This window comes from Pollachius pollachius (assembly GCF_949987615.1).
Source record: "Pollachius pollachius genome assembly, chromosome: 12".
Lineage (NCBI taxonomy): Eukaryota > Metazoa > Chordata > Actinopteri > Gadiformes > Gadidae > Pollachius > Pollachius pollachius.
Window position 1 is genome coordinate 8,528,630 of NC_136945.1, and position 23,925 is coordinate 8,552,554.

General features: G+C 44.8%; 1 protein-coding gene across 1 annotated transcript in view; it reads left to right on the forward strand.

Annotated features, from left to right (window-relative positions):
• foxj3 (forkhead box J3) overlaps positions 1–23,925 on the forward strand; it is a 73,915-nt gene that overhangs the window by 24,207 nt on the left and 25,783 nt on the right. The window lies entirely within an intron of this gene.

The following is a 23,925-nucleotide window of genomic DNA, read 5'->3' on the forward strand; positions in this document are numbered from 1 at the left end:
ATTGTCAGTTTGCAAAGTCTTGGGAAACTTGTTGATTGGATCGGAACCTATTAGTCCTTCATGTCACTGTGAAATGTTTTTTCCGCGGGTATGGAAATGCGTTATTGCAGTAGGCTGCTATCAACAATGTTTCTGTCAGGGTTAGGGTTGTTTTTGCGTTTACATGCACCATACTAAACCAAGTGTCACTATGCCAAGTGCTGCATTACATCTGGGAATGACAAATGTTACAGCCCCCACAAGACGGTATGAATAGCAAAATGCAAGACCATATTCAAAATAAGAGGTCCTACTTTCTGCGAGGGACTCACAGTGAATAGCCTGTTGGGGTCTGGTTTTATTCATTGCACATGCCTCAATAGGAGGACTATTATGGAGGTGAGCAGAGCCAGTGCTGTGTCATCATCTCAAGGAGTCTGTGATATACTGGGATGAAGCTTTGCTGATTGCCTTTTAAAGGGCTCAGATGGAAATTGATATTAGAATGAGTTTTCCAATCAGTCGCCGCTTATTGGGAATAGAATCTTAGGCGCCTCTTTTATTGCAGTCAGACAAGATGTATGCATCCCATTTCCTGCGGCGGCAAGGTCTGGCGCGTGCATGTGACGCTAAGGCGGCGAGATGAGAGGGCATACTTTTTTTTTTTATGTAGGGTCCTCTGGAAGGAAACTGTTTTTTCTTTCCTCCATATTTTTTTTTTTTTTACCTGTTGTCCTCCCTTGTCAAATTCACCTGTTTTTTGATCAGTTAATTAGTCTTCATAAATGCTCATATGGATATACAATAGCAATTTTCATGTTCACAAGGACCTTGAGCCCTGTAAATGTGTTTTTTGCATAGACCATGGGACAGGTACAAGGTTGCACTACACTATCTTCAATGGCTAAGAGCAGTGTATTACTGAAGTACTTGGCTGCTAAGTGTAGAATATCTTTTCTTTAGGTATTTACATTATTTATTTTCTAAACAGCTCATTTAAACAAAAATGATTTCCTTCCAGGTGAGCGTTTGAGCACTGTACCAGAAATCCTTTCGTCCCACACTACTACACACCTAGAAACGGGTATCAGGTGACCATTCACGTACACTGTACATCCATGTGCCGTTGTAGACAGCAAGCAGATATCTCACTCTGTGTGCAGTTGGCTGCTTAGTTGCACAAAATACTTGTTTGCACAAAAGAACAGCAATGACGAAGAGAAAGACAAGATCATTGGTGATCCTTTTTGAATCGAGCAGTGAAAGTCAAGAATGATGATTGTTTTTCTTTCGTAAAAAGGGCCACATGATAGGGGCGTGACGACTTGGGGAACGGCACTTCGTGACTAATGAGATCCATCAGGAAGCGAACGTGGGTGTCTGCGTCATGGCTCTCCAAATCTTAGTATCAGCCTGTCGAGAGTAAAACAAATCCTGTAGGTCTTGGCCCAATGTCAGCAAAGTGTAGAAAAGTCTCAGTTTTAAGGGTTCTAAATCGCTGCAGTTGCGTGGACGCACGTATCCCCTTTAAGACATGTGCAGTTGTGTGTCACACAAGGGAAGCAGTAATACACAGCCCTTCATGAAAAAACAATAGCAAACTCTGGCTGAGGCTCTTCTTTAAATATGATCCTCCCTTAAATATTAAAAATGTGTTTTAGGAAATGGACAAACTCTTACCACCTCAGCAGTAGACACATCCTAGAAAGTTCTGCTACCATTCAGTAGTGTTTCTGAGCTACAGACCTAAGTGCTTTAGTCAGTAAGGGGCCAATAACTGCCCAACAGAAGGCTCCTGACATTTGTTTGACAGTATCTGTATGCTTAAAATATTCAGTAAATAGTGTTTCATGCTGCTGTGTTGTCCTTCTTTTTTGGTAAAGTATAGAGTGAACGGTGCAGTGGATTCAGAGGGAATATGTTTGAATAACTACAATACAATTTATCGTTTGCCTACTCTCTACGTTCTTTGGTCCAGGAAACACTAAAATGTGGTTTGGAGATATGGTCTTTAGCACTATGCTGTTACAGATTTTCTTCTATTTTTTGCTGACGTGCGGTTTTGTGTTTAGTGTCTGTGTGCATGTTATTTACATAGGGTCTTTTGAATTGGTTTCAAACCCCACTAAACCCCCCCCCCACCCTCCCTCTGATGCAGGGTCTTTTGACTGACTTCCAATAGCTTAATGTCTTCTGTGTGCCCCTTTTTACTCTTCCAGGACTGACATCGGGAAGATATTAAAACCCAAGCCTGCCTAAAAAAACCTGGGTGAAGACTTGAGTCGTAATGCTTGTAGTTGCACCAGGTTTCTCTCTTGGCCCTTAGGAGGTCATTGGGGAATCTCACAGCTGTGGGTTGTCTATCTGTCAAGGAAGTGTGCGGCAGGGAGAGCCACAGGAGCTAATTGACTCAGTGCTATTATTTAGTGTAAAGAATGCTGAAGTAATTTCCTTGCTGCCTTACGACTCCCATGCAATGAACAATACCTCTAAACTGTGTGTGTGTGTGTGTGTGTGTGTCGTTGGGAAGCGAGCATGCCTGGATGGGGGTGAATGTAGGTCGAATGTAGTCATCACTCCTCTGTTTCCCTGGAGATGTCATATGCAGGAGTTTAGGACTCTGCGCACGCACGCGTCTGTTCTGTATGATAATGCAGGGCTGCGCCGCAGAGATGAGAGCGGGCTAATCCGGGTGCCGGCAACTCATTTAATCATCTCAATAGAACTCCATTAGCCTACGCTTTTAAGAAATATCAATAAGTGCTGTCAATAAGGACAGATAATTTATCAAGGTCAAAAAATATGAACGCCGCCCTAGAGAGAGAGAACGAGAGAGAGAGAGAGGCCGTCTACCAGAAAGCAATTAGATGGAGCTCTCTTACAAACATCTCGGCTCATTGTTGTGGGCCTGCGTACGCTTAAATAACCTAAAGTCAATCTTGGTTCCTCTGTTGAACTCTGGTGCATTGGCTCTTTTGGAAGATCCGTCTTCTCGTTAAACGCAAACTACCTGTAAACGCAAATGCCTCCTTAATCCGGAGTTCATGGTTCCTTGCTGCTTCATGTGCAAAAAACCTACTTGGTTCTTCCTGCTTTCAGAGTCTGTCTCCCCCTACTCTCACAAACCAGACTTTAGATGAGCATCTGAAGCCTTATGGCAGACCAGCTTAAATCTGGTTGAAAGGGACTTTTTATTTTCGTTTGCCTCAAATGTATTTTCCACAATCCCATTGCTGGGGGCGGGATCTGTAGACGCGCGTCACATGAAATTGGTTAATGGTGACCATTAGAAACGACCTTGGGGAACCACAACGTGTAGGATGTGGCTGACCATTTAGATCAAGAAGAGTACTGATGGTCGAAACGATTGCATCGTCTTCCCATTGTTGGTGACAGAAACCCTGAGGTTACTTTGTACGTTCGCCCCTCACACTTTCTGGTGGACGGCGCAGTCCTCCCTGAGATGTTATAACATTGTGGAACTTGGGCGAGATTTGTCCCGCCCAATCTAATCCATGTTGGAAAATGTCATTACAATACTTGCAGGCTACCCCCAGGTAATCTTTTTTTTTTTGGGGTAGACTAAAAGGCAAATGATCAAGTCCCTTTCTTTCCTCCGGGTTATGAAGTGTCCTTCTCTCTGCCTGGTCAGGTGCACACATGCACGGCTTACCTGTGGCCGAAAAGATTCGTCTGATACCTGTCTGGGGAGAGTGACCCAGGTCTGGCTGACAAGCTATCGAATCCACTGTAAATCCTTCAAGATTTCCTCCAAAGCTGTGTGTAATATACAGGGGCGACAGCTCTCTGGACTCTGTATAAAGACTTTGTGGGTATTATGTATAAATGTTTGTATTGTATGTAATGAGGATTACCTGATCCATGTTAAAGTTCATAATCCTACATCAGATCAAAGTGAAATCTCATAATCTCAATGTGAAAACACCTGATTTTGGCAGATGACCAACATGGCTTGAATGCTATTCAACCCACATTTGTTTTTTTCTTTCCCTCTGTTTGTTAGTCCTCTTCTAAAGCTGCAAGACATGTGTAACACACACACACACAGACACGTTCACGCAGTCTCGTGTAGATATTCACACACACACACACACGCATATCTCCATTCTGGACGGGTAGCTGACTTCAGGCAGAGTGTATCTCCCTGCTCTCAGATTGCTAGCTGGTGAAGGGTGCCAAAGAAAATGCAGGGCAATTCCCAACCAGTGTAAAAATGCCTGAAATGTTTTTCTCCATTGCGCAAAATTGCTGGGGCCCCGGCGTGGTTGGCTTCGGGTTTCTTTTTGCACACCTCCCTGCGAATAATAAAATGAACAGCGGTAGCTGCTGTTGATTATCTTAACCAACAATGCACTGCATCTCCCTGTGCATTCACACCGCGGTCCGCAGCGCCTGCCCATTTACGGTGACGGAGAAACATAGCTTTGGTGTGCAAACCGTCCGGCTGTGAGGAGTTGGGGCGCACAGAGCTGCCTTTTTGCTAGAGCCTGCCGGACCTCCCCGCTTTGATCTCATTATAAAATGCAAATATACAGAACCCTAAACAGATCAAAGGTTGGGGCTCCTATTGGATTGGAGGCTTAATAATAGAAGCCTGGAGCCGTTTTCTATTTCTCGAGGAGGGATGCGGTGGAGGGGGGGAGTTGCCGGTCCTCCAGGACATTATTTGCTCTGGAGATAATGTTTCTGGCTTCTCTGTGGTGACTTCGCTCACACTCTGAAAATCCTTGTTCGTGTTAGCTATTTAAATGCCATCGGTCAGGTGTGAGCCCCAGCCTGCCGCACCCCATCCCCTGCCCTATCTCACCCACCTTAAGCGTTAGGTTTGCAGCGCTTGGGATGTAAAAGTGTAAAATTGCTTCAGACTCTAGTCTGGCTGATACCTCCATCTGCTGCTGCAGCATGGATCATCATTATGCTGTAAAGCAAGCATTTAAATTTTAAACGCTTAGCTGATATTGAATTATTCAGCAGCTCTGATACATATTTAGAAAGCCGAACTGCCTTATCCCCTCCCCCATGTTACATCCTGGTTCTTAGATATGATCTTTCTTTTTTTTTTTACACACATTTGATCATGTTGCTTTAAAGTTCAGTGCAAAACCACACATTTTAGTATTCTACCTCTCTTCCCCTCTATGTCCCTCTCTCTCTCGCTCACTCTTTCTGTCTGCTTTTCTGTCTGCTCTCTGTCTTGCTCTCTAGATCTTTCTTGCTCTCTCTCTCTCTCTAGTTCTCTTTTTGCATTTCTGGGTCTTTCTCTCTTCATTTCTTGGTCTCTCGCTCCATCTCTTGGTCTATTGCTAGGGTTAGGGTTCTCCATCTCTCCCTCCCTAGGTCTCTTCCTCCATCTCTAGGTCTATCGCTCTCTTTCCCCATCTCTATGTCTTTCTCGCTCTCTCTCTAGGTCTCTCTCCCTCCCTTGGTCTCTCCCTCCCTTGGTCTCTCCCTCCATCTCTAGGTCTCACTCTCTTCCTCCCTAGGTCTCTCTCTTGGTCTCGCTCTCTCCCTCTCAAGGTCTCTCTCTTTCCCATCCCAGGTCTTTCTCTCTCCATCCCTAGGTTTCTCCCTCCATCTCTTCCTCTCTGGGTTGCTTATTAGTGGTATAGGCGGCAGCAGCAGCAGTGGTCTGTGTGGTGGGCCGCGGCTCCGCGGCGTGTCAGATGGTGGGAGGAGGAGGAGGAGCGGTGATTCACTCGGCAGCCGGCGCGCTCCCCGCTGTGAGGCGGGTCCCCGTGTCAGGATGCTGCTGCCTGGCCTGCCGCCCACCAGCCTCACCTTCGCCTCCGCCCACCGGCGCCCCGCCGCTCACACTCCTGCCCCTCCGAGTGGGCGGGGGATGGGGAAGGAGAGGAGGAAAGGTGGTGGTGGGGGGTGGGGGAGGCTTGGCACAGAATACATTTTTGCGAAAGCGGCTTGTCGTTGCACACAAGGTCTGCAAAGCGAGGAAGAGAGCTGACTTCGGTGGGTCCAGAAAGACAGGCCTATGTGCAGCAGCGACATTCTTTTGACATTAATGTGAACCCAAATACTCTTTTCTCGCCCACTCACACAACGCATGCTCTTGAACAGCATTAGTGAGGCGGTGCAATATATTTGAAACTTTGCACAATGTCCAGACTGGCTTTTTTGCGTTTATGTAACACGACCGGTGAGCGAAAGGGCCGCAAGGCGGGGCTCGGTGACGTGTCCTGTGTTTGTGTCCTGTGTTTGTGTCCTGTGTGTGTGTGTCCTGTGTGTGTGTCCTGTGTGTGACCCGGTTTACACTGAAGCTCTGAGGTAACCCAGTTGGACTAGGACAGAGAGCGGATCCAAATGCCACTGACATCTTTGACACACTTGTGGAAGCGTTTTCAAATAAAATGTGTTTTTAACCAAATGAAGCGTTTCTGAAATTAAATTGGAAAATACAAGACATATCTTTTTTTTGCATGGCGTATTGCATTTGCGCTAGTAATCCAACTGTGCCACTGCTGGATGCATGTAGGAAAACACTGGGTTGAATTAACTCATAATTCAGACTCACAGGTCGAGTCTCCCCACACACTTTTTTGCATACTATAAGAAGACAGACGTATTATTGACTGTACCGATTGTATGAAACATTGCCATGTCTCAAGATATAATTTTATTTGAACTTTAATAATGACTCAAAGCATTACATTCAGCAAATGTTTTCTGCTTGCATAGTTTAAAGGTCTGGGGCCTAAAATGAAGATGTTTGAGGGAGGAAATCACATCGGTGTAGGTTATGAACTAGGAGGACTTTGTTTAATGAAAAAGATGATTGTATTTACCTTGAAAAACCATTCGCAGGTTTTCAGGTATTTTAGGGGGTAAAACTACCATCAATGTGGACAGCCTGCATACGCTTCCTATCCCTTACTTCATCACTGAACTGTTCAAATGAAACTCAGAAGTAATTTACTGCCAATGGATGGTATTATATACTTAATATGCTGTGGTGAAATACCTTAGCCATAATCAGAGTTCTTCATTAGCCAAGTAAGTAATACTCGGGACAAATTAAAGGAGCGTTGTGGTACTGTACATATGAAAAGCTATTTACACTGCAGGTGTGTAGTAGGGGATTAAACTCTGAACATTTCACACTGTTAGGTGCAGAGATTAAAGTGCAGTGTGACAGTCCAGCCTGAGTGGCTCAGCTATTGAATATAGAAACTGCAATTGGAGGGAATTAAATAAGAGCGGAAAAGAAATACATCAGAGGAAAGATAGAACTCATTCTAACTGTGGGCTCTTGTTTCATTTGTGCATGTCACTAGAGCCAAGGCTGCCCACTTCCACACCAAATTGTCTGTGGAAAAATTGTACTGGTAGAAAATCTGCCGTACATATGCATAGCACATGCAAATTGTTTTAGTTAATTTATTAAATCTTGACTAGTCTTCCTTTTACACCCTACTTAAGCACGTTAATAATGCATTAATACATGTTTGTATGTCTGTAGTACATTTGCATAGAATGTCTAATTCCTTTTCCATTGTGGTGGCGTTTTATTTAAAATATGGGGTTTGGGGATTTTCTTAAAGTTTACATGTAATATGAATTACTGTGCATAAAAGCACATACATGTCGATTTAATGAGGATATGTTGAATTGGTACATTTTCTGAAAAAAGATTTGTTGCTTGAATAAACATTTTTTTATACAAAGGGGGCCCAGTGTTTCCCCTAGCACTTTATGGTTAAGGCGGCCGCCTTAACAACAATAGGGCCCCGCCTTGACTACCAATGTAAAAAAATAAAAAATATTATTATTAATAAATATATATATATTTTTATGTATTTTTTAAAATTATTATTAACAAAGTAGAAAACTCTCGTAGGGAAAGAAAACATACTTCCATCAGGTATAAAAAAATAAAGATAAATAATAATAATACTAATTGATCAGTTTTTTTATAGCGCTTTTCTAAATACTCAAAGACGATATTGCATCGGTAATACTGTTCACAACAATGGTCGTGCCATAAAGCTGAACTAATGCTGAACTATCGGTCCATACTACAAGTTTAAGTGCCCCCACATGGCAGGGAGTGTCACTAAACAGTTGCAGAGAGATAGAGCCGAGAAAAAGCGAGAGACTGCTGAAAGAGAGAGAGAGACATATTCAGCAGCTGTTTGTTTTCATGTCAGTTCAAGGCTGATTCAGGGCCTTTCGACAGTGAGGGATACGTTGCCGCGCTATAATTCATCCGGTGATACCAAATTCTGAACACCTTCTAGGGTGACACATTTTAATAGCACCCAAAAAAACCTCATGGAATGTGGTTCAAGGGAATGGTCTAAACATAGCATTGTATAGTTGCAACATTTCTGGCGTTGAGAAAGCGGGCTGGTTGAGGCGAAGATGTGCATGTGCACGGGGGTAGATGGGCAGGTTGGCGGGGGGGGGCGGGGGTGTTAACACTGAACCATGATAAATTCTGCATGCTATTAATAGAGCACTGGAATCCGCCTTTAACACAGAATCCCTGATCAAGCCGATATGTCGTATACTGCGTACTGCTACCGATGTCCCTGCTGCCTGTTTGATTTCATTACAACATGTGGTCACAAAAATCAAAGGGCAATCTTGACCACAGTTTGAGCCCAACGGACATTTCCATTTTTTTTTCATCCATCTGGTTCAGTGTTTAATTGATATCTCTATAAACGAGGTGACTTCATGCGCTCCATGTGAAGCTGAGGGCTGCAGGACTAATTAGCAGTGGCTAGAACCCTCTTATAGAAAGTCAACAGCAACCTGAGAGCCCTGGTTTTGCGATAGGGGTCCGTAGGCCTGAGCAGGATAAGCCCTCTTTAGAGGGCTGGGTTACAGCAACTCACAGCTCTGCTTAAGCCCAGATACCCAGACTGTTACTCATTCCCATCATATAGAAAGATCAGTGGAAGACCTGGTCCTGAAGACTTTCCCGTGCGCATAGGATATCCAAAGCTAATAACCACGGTAAAATTGACAGTGACACACGTGGTGGACAGGGTGTCACCTTGCCTTTTGTTTTAAGTCATCTTCTAACATTTAGTTTTGCTCCTTTGTTATTGGATAACACTAGTGTCCGTCTCCCATAATGAATGCACACAGTCTGCGCTGGTTAGAGGCGGGCATGATTATTTTCGTGGCTAGAGCTATTTATATATGTGGCTGTGGTTGTGTGTGTGTGTGTGTGTGTGTGTGTGTGTGTGTGTGTGTGTGGGGGGGGGGCTGGGCAGGCGATGTGCATCGCCAAGGTGCTTTATTTTAGTCCCCTATGGACCCATCGGTATAGCAAGGCGGGCCACCTCTCTACTCGGGGAGATATTTGATCGGTCCTGCTGGCGCGTCCTCAGTGGGGTCAGCAGTCTGTGAGGGGGCGGAGGGGGTTGGGCTCAGTGACACAGCTGTGGCAGTGGAGCAGAACCAGTGATGGATGACATGTCAGAGAGGGGGAGGAGAGAGTGGGTGGGGGACAGGGTTGGCGGTATTGGTGGCGGGGGCAGGCCTTTTTTCCCGGGCACTCGCTCTCTCTCCCTCTCGCATCGACACGCTCGCCTCTCTGCGGGGGGTAATCGCAGGTCACCTCCGACTCCCAATGTGACACTGGAATATTCCTCCTGTAATTGCTCATTTGTCAACGTCACCTCACAAGAGGAAAAATACATGTTCTCCTTTCTTTTCCTTCTATTTTTTTTCTCTCCGGTAGCTCATTTATTGACTCAAAAGTTGCATTAGCCGCCGATGCTGAAAGGAAAACTGGTTGGAATTACATTTGGGAGTGAACGGCAGCGTAAGCGTTTGTCCTTTGCTGCCCATGCTTACACTGGTTCTGTCGGCAAGGTGCTCAAGACGACATCACCGCTCGTGTTTAATTGGCACGCCATAATGCAGGGGGGGAGGGTAGGGGTTGATCTAAATGTCTTGCCCAAGGCTACCGTACAGTGTTTCAATGAATAATCATAATAACTGATGTGAGTGATATTCATACATTTCCCTTTTTCCCCCCCTAACTGCGGTCAGTGTCGGAAGGCCAGATTCTTTGTTCGTACAAATAGCTTCTTTGTGTGTGTGTGCGTTATCCTAGCCCTGCTGTGAGCTCTTCAGCGGCTGCAAGGCCACAGCCTTTCCCCACCAGTTAATTGCCTCTGAATTAGTCTATTAATGTGGCCATGTAACGGGATGGAGGGGTGCATGGAAGTGGCTGGCCTCTCCTGACCACTGCAATGCATTATTTATGGGTCAGTGGATCTGGCAGCTCTGCATTAACTTGGCTAATGGACTGCTGGGCTGTTGCTCTCTGATTCCCTTAGTGAGGGCAGCTGCATCTTGCAAACAAAAGAGAGAAATAAAATGGGTTTATTTATAAACAGTAGCAAAAAGGGGATTACAATGTGGTTTTGCATTCCTTTGTGAACATATTTATTAAATATAAGGTGAGTAAATACATCTGTTAAGTCTTTTGAACCAGGCCAGTGAGTGATGAATATTTGTCTGTAGAAATTGATAGATTTTCTCCCATCAGTAGTTAGTGTTTTTTTAATGTGTTTTCTTGATGTCAGAATGACCCAAAGAAACGTTTACACTGATTACTGGTGACGATTGATGACCTTGCCATTGTTTTGTTTTACGATTCGGTTTCCTGGTCAAATTAACACTGAATGAGGATGACAATCTTCTTTTCTTTTATACAAAGAATATCTTCAAATCTCGTAGCCGTAATGCACAACTTGGCTTGACATAATATGACTTTTTGAAGGTCAAAGTGCGTAGAGCGAGATCTAGAGATCACCTGGAACAAGACATACTAAATGACTGAGGGAGATCAAATCTCATGCAAACCATCAGCAGATTTTTTCCAGCAGGATCAAATCTTGTTTCTCTGCCGTCTTCTGCATTTATGGTCTATTCTGGTTTATTAATTTGATCAATACTAAACAATAAATGCACATTTAGTTTAGAAATTAAAGGTTAGACAAGGGACAAAATATATGTAGGGAGATGGGAGAATAAAAAACATTGTGTTTTCTACACCATTCGTCTACCTCCTAAATAGTGTGGTGATGCTATCTTGTCATTGTTGGCAGCTTCACTAGGATCCCCATTGTGAGTGCAGGGCTCCAGACTAACTTTATGCGTTGGTTGCACTGGTGTGCCAAACTTTTTTTTTTAGGTGCACCAGCACAAAATTAAGGTGCACCAAATTTTTCATTGCGTTGCCTTTAACACCATAAGGTCAACTTTTATCGCTCTCCATAACTTTCATATAATGTAAATGATTTTTTAACAATGGTGTGTTCCAGGCAACCCGTAACCCGTGTTTTCACAACCTTCTACCCGTGAAAATGCCCTGGAACGGCAGACCAACCCGCAACTCACTACCAGTGAACTCGTACCAGACCGATTCACTCCCAGTTCCAGCTCGTAACTTACGGGCTAAAAAGTGTCCCTGGAACGCAGCATGAGGTGTAGAGAAATGCTTGTCTTTATTTGAAGCACAAAAAAATAAAAATAAAGTGTTTCAAGTTTTTCACTGAGCTGAAATGGAACATTTAAAACTAAAGATTTAAGCAAAATAAAACATTTACAAATAAAAGGGCTTGTGCAGGTAATTCAGACTCTCTGAATAACTACTCTCAGTAGTATGGCAGGTTGGAACAGTAGGCTTAGTTTTTTTCAATGAAAAAACATTCTATGTTTTTACCTCGCTTAATTTTCCCCCTCTTTTGTTTATTTTCTTTATCCATTTCAGTTACTCTTGTGCTCAGGTCGTTCACAATTTAAAAAAAAAAACACAAGCAGTGAACAGGACCAGAGCCATTCAGAGGCAAAGAACCGACCGAGTTCTTTCTCTTATTGGTTTAGACCACGATATGATCCTACCATGAGTAGGGATGGGGATCATTAATATCATTAATATTGATATCGATACCATTTTCGATACTTCTTAACGATCCGATTCTTTATCGATAGCACTATCAATACTTTTCTATTAATTGGTGGAAATACGAAGCGTTTTTAGTGATGAGGAAAATATTCAGGAAATAAATAATTGCATTTTAAATTAAATATGTAATTCTTAATAAATATTGACATCAGTAGTTTTAGTTATATAAAATAAAATGATTAGAGCACTATACAACTGTATTAGTATTGCAGAAACATGTTTCTCACCAAAAACTCAATTTACAGTTTCTTTATGTTACATTTGAACGCATCATGATAACCTGACAGTAGTTTTACTGAGCCAACCTCAACACATCATCACGCAGCACATCTGAAACTTTACTTACTTTTTAAGATAACTAGCTTGTATGCTGCTGATTACACCACCAATTTCACAATTGGATTAATATTTTTAACTGACGGGACTAGCGACAATGTCTGTGTGTGCGATTACCGCTCGTAGTTTGAGTGGATGATTAAGACAGGCCCGTCTGTGGTGTGACAGGAGAAGGAGGAGACAGTCTTTTCAACTCGTAGACAGTCGAAGGTACTGCATTTGGTCTTTATTTCATGCACAATGCTAATGTGCTTGGCCATTGAGGTTGTGTTCCCCCCCCTATACGCCCGTTCAGCCATCCTCGCGAGCAAAGTTAACTGCTAACTTCACTTGTTTTACTTGTAATACCTGTTTGCTTACAGTCCCACCAAAAACATTGGTGGACACGCTGCAGTGATTGGATTGATTTGGTTTAAATGCTGTGACGCGACTCGAGGGACACAACATTACGTTACAGGACCTACAAGGCAAAAAAAAAAAAAAATGAACGACGGGACTCTATGATTTTCGGGTTTTGAAAACAGTGGAACCAGGTCCTTGATAGAACCGGGTTACGATCCCCATCCCTAACCATGAGTTTGAGTTCGATTACAGGAGAACACAGAGAGATGATGCGATTGCAAAGGAAATTTATTTTTTCACCCGGGCAGCGTCAGGTGCACCAGTGCGACCTATAAAAAAATATTAGTCGCACCCTTAAATATTTTGGTCACATGTGCGACCAAATTGGTCGCACTCTGGAGCCCTGGAGTGGGGCAGTGTAGACTGCAGCTGAGGGCCGCTGTCGGAGAACGGCATCGGAAGGCCCCTCTCCTGGCTGATAATTAAGAGGCACACTGACAAACAGCTTTCATCAGATCCCTCATGTGGAACTGAGAGCATGCGAAGGCTTTCAGGGAGGATAAACCAGAGGACGTTGCTTTGCCTCCAATCTTTCATGGCCTTGCACTGCCTCTGCAGGGAGGGATAGTGGTGGGGAGGGAGGGCAGGAGAGAGGGAGAGCTCTCCTCACAGCACAGGAGAAAGAGAAGCAAGCCTGCATCACTCAAGAGAGCCAGACGCAATTTGTGGAGTTGTTGTGAAAGATTTCTCTGCTGATAATGTTCGTCTAGAGTAGTTTTACAGTTTGCCTCAAGCATGGTGTACTGTGTTTTTTCCTCCCCGTTTAAAACACAGTCAGTTGTTTCTTTTTTTTTTATCACAGGACTGACTTAACTCACTGAACTTGCATTCAGGCCCATGGTAAAGACGTGTGTCAGACGAGTAAGGGGGACGTTGGACAGTTCACATTTTCAACCCGTGTTACCATTTGAATCTCTTGATTCAATGTGCATCATTTACCATATTCTATTGACCGAAGTGGTGTTTCTTTCCATTCTGTCCTACCTGTTTCCGTCCACGTACGTAATTTCTTCTCCACTCTGATGCCGTTTCCATTGACAAGGCTGTAGAAGGTCAGAGATGTTTGTGGATAATAATCCACTTAATAGAGCTGTGCCCATCACTGGCAGGGATCGGGTAATGGGAGAAATAATAGTGTTTCTGCAGGGTGTAGGCCCCTGGGTTGTGCTGCTGCTGCTCAGTGCAGTAGTGGAGCATCACCATACGCTGTGGAAAGCCCTTTGACTGTGTGCGTGTTCATCGCTAGTTTGCTCTGCAAGAATGAAAGAAAAGGAGAGAGAGAGAGAGTTGCACACAGTGGAAGAGGCAGAAAAGAGGGATCTCTTTGAAGGACTATGATTAAAAGCGGCTCGCTACGAGCAGTTCAGATCTTTTGTCGTCCTGTTGAACTGTCATTTAGTGATGCGTTAAGTGAATCAGTTTTTTTTTATTCTCCTCCCCGAGCAGCTTTACAAATCAGCGGCAGCCACCTCCTGATTCGTAAAGGGAATGCTCGAATTTGAAACCTAGCATTCAAGCTAGGGGCTGCAACCTTGAGTGAACCTAGAGGGGAGAAAAGCTCCCTAGAATGTTTTCTTCCCTGGAGTTTCTGCTGAACCATTTTGAGTTTGACCTCAGAACAACAAAGCAGGTAGAGAAAATGGGTGTGGTCTGCGTGCGTCTGAGGCAGATTGAGTTCAGGACATTTCTATTGGAGTTTTTGGTCCCTAACCAAGCTGGCTCCTGCTGAAAAGGGAACATCCTTGGTGCTTCATTCATAACCTTCTTATATTCCACTGGAGAAGGGTTTGTGTTGGCTCAGTCTTTTGTCTGAGTTCTATAGGATGCAATATCCTTGGATTACCCTCGGCAAAATTACTTCTCAGAAAAAGTAGGACTGCTTTACTTGGTAGGCTCTGTGGAGGATCTGGCCCACAGCCCGTGGTTTAGCTGGGGAGGGATTTGGTGGCGATGTGTCCACCAATGTTTTTGTGATATATTTTATGACTTCATATGGGGACCTGGTACCAGGCCTTCAAAGTGTTTTGTTTACTTTTGGCTTCATTTGAGGATGTTCCTCTTGACTTCATATCCAATCAATGCATCTTCGGCATCAATTGTAAAATTTAGATTTTTTGGTACTTTTCTCTTGGAAAAAAACTGGTTCAGAGTTATTCTAATATAAAGCTATACTAGCTTTCAGAAACCAAGACTGAATCTGGGTTGGTTTCAGATCCACACAGACTGTGGCCAACGTTTTAAACGGCTACAAACACATTTCCTCAATGAAAGTACTCATTTGACCCTGCTTGACTGCTAATTTCTGCTCAGTCTCTACTCATTTGACCCTGCTTGACTGCTAAAATTTTACAATTGATGTCTGGGTCAATTCTGTTTCTCTAAAATGACCAAATTTGTCTGAGAAATATTCTCAAATCCTCCTTCTTGTTTAAGAAGGAGGATTTGATTCTGTCTCTCAAAAATGACAAAATTTGTCAGAGAAATATTCTCAAATCCTCCTTCTTTTTTTAATTCGATTTGTTTAATTCGATGTTGGCATGCGTCTAGGTTCCCTGAAAGATATAGCCTGAGTTAAACTGTCAATTCTAATCTGTCAATTCTATGGGACAAAAGTCTTCACAAAATAACCACATGCCTCATGACTACTTTCTGATAATCCTGTCAACTCAAAGTAGAGCAACTTAAAGTTACGGTGCGCAAAACTGAGCAAAAAATCAAATCTGGATATTAAACCAACATAACAAATTAAAGTGCAGTTTATTAAAGTAAACGGCCCTCTGTTTGAAGTTTAGAAATACCCATTAGTGCAGCCAATAAACAAAATAAACGTATATGAACATAAAATATGAAAAAGTAAACATCAATCTGTTTTTATAATTCTCCAGTACTGCAGCCAATAAACTAAATAAGTATCCGGTGTAACTCTGCTCGTCCACTGGTCCGTTATTGAAGTGTAAGTGAACACTGTTTCAGCTGTAACTCAAACACAAAATTAGATTTTTTTTAAAGTGTTTATGGCTGAGGGTTCTAGGATGAGGGGGGCGTGTTATGACCCATGGCCACTTTGTGGCACTTTTTCAGTACCATCGTTGTGTAGAGTGCGATAATGAGCGATGTTGTATATGATATGCGCCACACACCGTGGGGTTATACTGAGCTTAACCCTTACTCGGACACGGACATCAATATAAACGGCTGCTCAGATGGAGCCCCACACATCCACACACACCGCAAGGTTATACTGAGAACCGAAACCTCTCTCGGACGCAATTGTCCAAATCAACGGCTCTCCAGAACAAGCCGTCTCATCAGTTCCCTTGCATGTAGACCACATCTTTTGACTCTTGTTCTTTCTCGGACTGTTGGGACAAAGTTCATCTGTGTCACGCTCCTCCATGTTTGTTCTAGTGTTCGGTGAGCAATTGTTGGGAACGTAAAGCAGGATCTCAATGACATAAATTACTGCCGTCAAGTAAAAATAGCGATAGGAACGAAAGAGGGACATATGTATTGATCGACATTTTTCTCCAATTCCCCGGTGAATATCGTCATACTGAACAGCCCTACTAGTTGATGTCAAACTTTTTCATGAACTAAAAAGAAAGATGCATTATTTTAATTTTAAATACAAGAGGGGAGTTGTTTTATTTCTTCCTGGCCATATTTCCAGCACAGATTTAGATTATTATCTCTGTTGTACGCAAAACGTGTGTATAAACACACACACACACACACACACACACACATACACACACACACACACACACACACACACACACACACACACACACACACACACACACACACACACACCTGTAATTGCTGAGCAGTCCAATTTCTTTATGCATGAATTGCCTTCATTATAAAAACCCTGACCTACCAGTGAAAAATGTGTTTCATTTGGCCAAAAAGCTCACTGTCGAGGGGGTAAACAATTTCCCCATAGTGTCATCTGCTTTTGCAGAAGTGGCTATTGAGTTTTAATTACTGTGATACCTCAATGTGCTCCACAGGATGACCTGGGTATAGTTAGCAGAAGGTGGCCATCACAATGATTTTTCAGCTGTGGCCATCCAGCTGACTGTCGCACAGAGCTTGAGTTAGCCTCGCTCGTGGTAATAGAGTTGTTTTAATGCATCCTACCGATTTCACCTTGGCATGCAGTTTGCTGCCACCGACGGGAGCGTTCACGTTTTATTAAGACTAAATAAGTTTGTAAAGAGCAGACACTGAGAGGTTGCAAACCTACCATGCCAACACTTTTCTCCGTAGATGCTGAAGGAGGCCTTTGAAGAAAAATGAAGTCAAGTTGAAAATCATTATAGTTTCCCAGTGGAGCGTGGGCGTAAGGTTTCTCAGCATCTTAACTTGATGCGTGAGGTTTGGTCTGTTGTGGTTAAAGTGTATCACTGTTTCTGTGGTCTGGCAGGGAATCTGTTGTGCCATGTGGTGGAGATGAAGGTTGTGCTACTGGAAAGGGGTCAATGTATCCAGTCAATAACGGGTGTATGCATTGCTCTAAATAGAAACGGTGTGACTCTTGCCCTGTTTTCCTTTGTTGAAAAGGTCTTCTGCTGTAATTACGACAAGCCTTCTTCTGTGCTCTTATACAATTATGACTATCAAGTAATTTGTCCGGTGTATTAGCAGCATCGAAGGTGTTTCCCATGGCTACGTTATCTTGTTGTGCTGCAGCACGTGTGAAGGGGTGTCTTCTGAGAGGTTGGGTTGGGGCATGCAGCAGAGAGTGTAAGGTTGTGGAAAGCCCTTTGACTGTATGCACGTACGCTGTAGTTTGCTCCGCTAGAGTGAAAGAAAGAGAGGGGTGGGGGGGAGAGAGATAGGCATACAGTGGAAGAGGCAGAAAAGAGGGATCTCTTTTGAAGGAATATGATTAAAAGCGTCTCGCTACGAGCAGTTCAGATCTTCTGTCGTCCTGTTGAACTGTCATTTAGCGATGCGTTAAGTGAATCCATTTTTTTCCTTCTTTTTTTTTTTCCTCCTCCAAAAGCAGCTTTACAAATCAGCGGCAGTCAACTCCTGATTCGTAAAGGGAATGCTCGAATTTAAAACCTAGCATTCAAGCTGGTGCAACCTTGAGTGATCCTAGAGGGGAAAAGCTCCCTAGAATGTTTGCCTCTCTAGAGTTTGTGCCGAACCATTTTGAATTTGACCTTAGAACAACAAAGCAGGTAGGGAAAAGGGGTGTGTGGTCTGTGTGCATCTGAGGCAGATTGAGTTCAGGACATTTCTATATGAGTTTTTGGTCCTTAACCAAGCTGGCGCCTGCTGAAAAGGGAACATCCTTGCTGCTTCATTCATAACCTTTGTATATACCACTACAGAACTATAAGGGTTTTCTGTCTATTGTCTGAGTCCTACAAGATGTAATCTCGGATCCAGCAGTTCTACGTTAAAGCAGAACTTATGGTGGGAGACTGCACAGAGCCTTGGTCGGATACAAGAAGTGGTGAGGGATGGCGTTGGGCCTTGTTTCCTGTTTCGTTGTATATGGTATATAGTGCAGATATTTTACTACAGAAAACTTTTAAGTGCAATAGGATGAAGCTTTCAGAACAAATTTTAATAAGTGTGTTCCTACAGTGGCCAGTTCAATTTTTTTTGGTTGATTTGAAACCAGCCACCTTTACAGACACTTTTGGCCAAGTGCGTGTTTGCCAATTATTAACTTACAGAGTCCTGTCTCCAGCAATATTATTGGGCAAAACAAATATAAAGAAAAAGAAAGGGAAATTCCCGGTTCACCTAGATTTGAGCTCATCAACCTCTATTTATCTATTGTCTTATTTGTGAGACTATTGAAGGATGCAATACCTATGGATCACCCTCTGCAAAATGACTTGTCAGTAAAAGTTAGATTGATTTACTTCGAAGGCTCATGGAAGATCATATACACAGACCAGAGTTTTGCTGAGAGGTGTGTTTGGGACGTGTCTGCCAATCCGTTTGACAGAGAATCTGTGGTGGAGGTTGTGTTACTGGAAAGGGGTCAACGGATCAATGCGTTGCTTAATAGAAACTGTGACTTGGGTCTGGTTTTCTTTTCGTAGAAAAGGTTTTCTACTGTAATAGCGACAAGCATTCTCAAGGGCTCTTAGGCTATCAAGACAATCAAGTAAATAGTCCAATATGGAAGCAGCTTCCACAGTGTTTCCTATAGCTGTAGGTGTGAAGGTGTGTGTAGAGGGAGCTTGGGTTTGGGTATGAAGCAGAAAGTGTAAGGCCCAATGCGCCTGTGTCAAAATGCCTAGTTGCTTATTCCACAGTTATAATTTTTTTACACCATCAATCAAAGGAGTCTTGTTTGCGTGGCACTCAGAGGGGGGTCGCCTCTCTGCGCCGCTACCAGAAATTAAAGCCTGGCTGATTGCCGCCGGACAAAGTCAAACTCACACTTTTTGTTTATGTGTGCATACGTTTTGGGTTGGTGTGTGTGTGTCTCTTGACAGCTTGTAAATGTTAAAAGTGGTGCCTTGGAGAGTAAATGCAGTGGCATCCCACACACCTTCCCACTCCCACTCCAGCCAGACTGGCGAGGTGATACATTCCATGGGCTGTGTGCAAATCTCTCTCGAGGCTGAGGTGCACTGCGTGTGTTGGCGGACATGTCATGAGGGTCTCGTTTTTAAATAATTATGCTCCAAAAACAGAGCCATCCACCTGTGCTATCGCCACTTCCGCTCTTGCTGCTGCTGCTGTGTGTGTGTGTGTGTGTGTGTGTGTGCGTGTGTGTGTGTGCGTGTGCGTGCATGTGCAGCCCTGCCAACTGCACCTTGGCTTGTCATCTCAGATTCTCACTGGTCCTGTGTTCTCAGCCTCCCGCTGTTCTCCTTCTCCTCCAGTCCGCCCACTGAGCTGCTTCCACTTTAGAGACCAGCATCTCGGAATACCAGTTCAGATAATTTTCATCTTCGTCCATTCATAGTTTGACTGCACGTCAGGATTGAGGGCACGCCATACGATGTAAGGACGTTTGTCAAATATGTCCTTATTTTTGGTAAATTCTAGTTTAGATGCATTAATGACATTTATCTATCACATGGGCATCTTAACATAACATTACATTACAAAAGGAACATAATAGGGACTGAACAAAGTCAGCACATTAATGTAGAAGTGTAGAAAGAAATTAAATTGACCTTATTTTGTAAATTTGCACTGAAGTCTCATGCCCCTTTCTTTGGAAAAATATGCAAATATGGCAAAATGGCAGTTTAAAGTGGGGGCTTTGACAGCGAGCTCTGAACCACGACCCCTTGTCGACCCGTCCTAAGGACGACCTAACCCCAGCCCAAACTCTGGTGAACGCTGCTCCACCGTAGCTCATCATACCTCGCCTTTAACGTCTCATTAGCTGCTTTTGAGCAACCTGCTGACTTCCTGACTCTGCTAATTCCCCTCAGTCAGCAGAGGTTTTAGACATCAAAGGTGTTTCTTTCACAGTATGGTGTTGGTAGAAAGACTTCCTTCCAGGTCTCTTACCTCGAGTGACTCGAGTGACTCATGACAATTCTCAGTACCAATGTGTGGTTGTGTGTGTGATTGTGTGCTCGGTGCTTGTCATTTTTAGTTAGGCATTGCAATGGTAAGAGGTGGAATGTGGTGATAAGTCTGGGTTCGGAGGAGGGCACCCTTAGGGGGATTTGATTTATGAACAAGGTGTCTTGGTGTGATCCTTTTTAAATGCTCACTCCTGTGTGTCCACCTGTGCTTGTTTCTCTGTTTGTGTGCCCGTGCGTGCGTGCGTGCGTGAGTGCGTGTTTGTGTGTGTGTGTGTGCTGCGATGCATCAAGTGGCCCTGTCTTGTCCCCCCACGCCCCCCCCATCCCTTCCTCTGACCCCAGCTGTGAGGAGCGCTGCCCTGACGTGGCCTGTCCCTTCAGCTCACTCTGAACGTTTGACACGGCGCACGTCGAGGTCAGTCCGACCTACTTCCCCCCCTCCCGCCCCCTCGGCCCCCGGGTGCTCCTTCTGCTGAGGCACAGGGAGCCGGCAGAGGGAGAAGAGGATGAAGACGGCGATGGTGGGGGGGGGGGGGGGAGCTGTTAACGCCTCCACCGCTGTCCTGGTGGTTTAAATCATCTGCGTTCGTTAGCAGACCCCTACCTTTGCAGAGTGTGTGTGCGCTCGCATGCGTAGGTTGCTCCTCCTACACATGATCGGAGCACATGCACAGGTCTATACATGCATACACAAGGGTGCACACACACACACACTCACACAAACACACAGAGCTTGTGCTGGGGTTGGATTAGGAGTGCTCTGTGGGGGTAGCAGGTAGATGCTGGGCAGCACTTTGGCAGGACCCCTGCAGTGAGCTCTGTCTGACTCACTTTGCTGTACTGCTGTTTTACACCCAGCGACCCCCTTTCGCTTGCACTCCTGACTTCCATCTATAGACTCCGCATCCAACTCCCTGGCGCACTCACTGTACTGCGTGACGCACGCGCACACTCACACGCTCGCACACAACGCTGACATGTTTAACTGTAATTAGTGGGAGTTTTATGTCGTCAACATGTCATAGCGTTGGTGGCTCCCGTTTACAGGCGGTGCGCACGGGAGAACGGCACTCTCCCTCACATGCACGCGAAAGTCACCGTCGGATGTCTGCTGTGTTTCTCCTCATCCTCACCCTGCTGCCAGCTGCCGCACTCATCATTGTTGAAACGGCTCTTGGTTTGCTGCGCTTCACCTCTCCTGCCATCAAGGGCCCCCCATTAATAGAGGGAGAGAGAGAGAGAGAGAGAGAGAGAGAGAGAATGAATTGTCGTGACACAATGCAGGCTGTAGCCCCTTCCTGAAACATGAGGGAAGGAGCCTGGGAGCGAGGGAGGGAGTTCATTAAAAAGTAAAGTTCTAATGCAGCCACAGGGCCAGGGCTGCTGGACGCTATAAATGATTCAGGGGCCCACTAGAGGGCCCGTAATGGACACAGCCACATCTTTCCCCCCGCGTGAGGGCCATACTTCAATCTGCAGCGAGACATCAGCAACTGCTGTGTGGAACGCAAACACACATGGCAGAACCACAAAGATATACACACACACACACTATACACAAACACTCTAGCCTGTGACAGGGAAAAAAATGGTTTCTCCCCGGTTTTAAGCACTTATGGGGTAAATGTCATTTTAGAACTTCCATCCCTTTCACCTCTCTCTCTCTCTCTCTCTCTCTCTCTCTCTCTCTCTCTCTCTCTCTCTCTCTCTCTCTCTCTCTCTCTCTCTCTCTCTCTCTCTCGTGTAACACTTTCCTGGTAAGACATGTCTGGCGGTTTTAAAAGCCGCTCGGGCCCCACTAAAACGAGGGCTTCGAAACACTTTGTCCCCTATACACTATGCACGATCCCATTACTCCCAGGCCCACATTGATTTATTTACTTGCTCTCGCGTCTGACTTACCAGCCAGCGAGATGTGGCGGGCGGGCGGGTCGGTGGGGGTGGTGGTGGGTGGAGGAGAGAGAAACTTGTGCAGCGGGACCCCGGGCAGGCAGCTGGTCGGGCTGAGGATGCAGCTGACAGCACTAAGGCTATGCTTAGCGGGCTGTCAGTGCACCCGCCGTATTTATTCTGCATGCAGCCGGGCCTTGGGTCGGCCTAGACTTGCCTCCGCAGACTGAGTATTGAATGACCGCAGCAGAGGGTGCTCTAGATGCGATGCCGGTCCGCACAGCCTTCGTGTGCCCCGCATGACCCTGGTGGGCTCCACACACTCCCAGTGTATTCAGTGTATTCATCGGGCTCCTAGGAGAGTGGAGATTGTATTTGGTTTCTGAGCACAGTGATTCATCGCAGATTCCACGGGGGGACTTGGTATTTTGATTTTGATTTGTATAAAAATTATGATGTTCAATTATTCTTGTTTGTTATATTGGATATATGTTGATTGTTGTGGATCCAAACAGTTTAGACCAGCACATTGAGGTAAGCCTACTCCCCAGCACGTACACCTAAGCCAAGACGGCATAAGTAATGAGTTGAACATTTTTACTTGCAGCCAAAGGGACGTACATGTGAATTTTGAGACATGCCATGGTCATCTAGGGGTTGGACCTCTCACTCAAGGATGCCTACAGGGTAGATGTCAGGTTCAAACCCAGATCCTATCAGCTGTTAGACAACCAACAGTGAGACTATCATGCCTAAAATAGGCAGTATTCACACTTATAAAATGAAATGAGGCCGTTCCGCAACAACTTTGGCCTAAAGTATTTTCTCACCATTCCTTATTTTTGGTTCTGTATGCAACTTTTCTTTCCCCCCATTCTGGCAGGCGCCTCGATTTGATGAGATGCGAACCGCTTCTACCACACCAGCCTTGCTGTTTTTGTAAGGACATTAGTTGGGGAAGGGTAGCGGTGATGGATGGGGGGGGGGGGGGGGGGGGGCAGGTGTAAGGTTCAACAACAAGACTGACAGCTCTAGGAGGCTGTCATTACTGTCTCTGCTGAGGTATTATTGTCTCTAGTGTTGTGCAAGCAGCCACTACCCTATGTGCTCGGGGGTCCGTCTCTCTCTCTACCTCTACCTCTCGCTCTCTCTGTCTACCTCTCACCACTCTCTCACACATACACGCATAACGTGCACCATCACCGCACACACTACTCATCTCACGTATCCATTCAACTCATGGGAGGATGCTGAAGCTTTTTTTGTAGTGTGGCCATCTGTCAATGGCACTCCACCTCGGTGAAGTAGTGGAACGCGTGCATTTGGCGGCCCCCAGTATATACCAAGGTCCCCTGGACGACTTCCAGCTGGTTGTGAGGGCCCTGGCTGTGGTCGGTTAACCCAGGGCTGTGAGCTTTTTATGTTCAGTCAGCCGGCCCACTTGAAACCCCTCCCCGTCAGACAGATGGATGAGCCTCCCCGTCTAGCATCGACAACGAGGCTGCTAACGCTGTAATGAGTTAACTTCCAGAATGATCTGCATAATTTATTTCCTGCCTCCTCAGGAGCCTGCTGGAGCATTAATTAATATTAGGGCCGGGTATCAGCAGTCGTCCCACTCTGGGATTCCTCCTGGCTCATACTTCTGGCACCCGTGGAATTCGATATGTTGTGCAACCAGCGAGCCTTTAGTTGGAGGGATATTTTCGGGCGGGGAATATTCTTTCCAGTTTTCTCCTTTTGTTTGTTTTTTCCTTTCTTTTGCACAATCAATGTGCTGTTTCAATGTGCACGTGTCAAATCAAAGTCCTACATTGGTTCACATGCTGA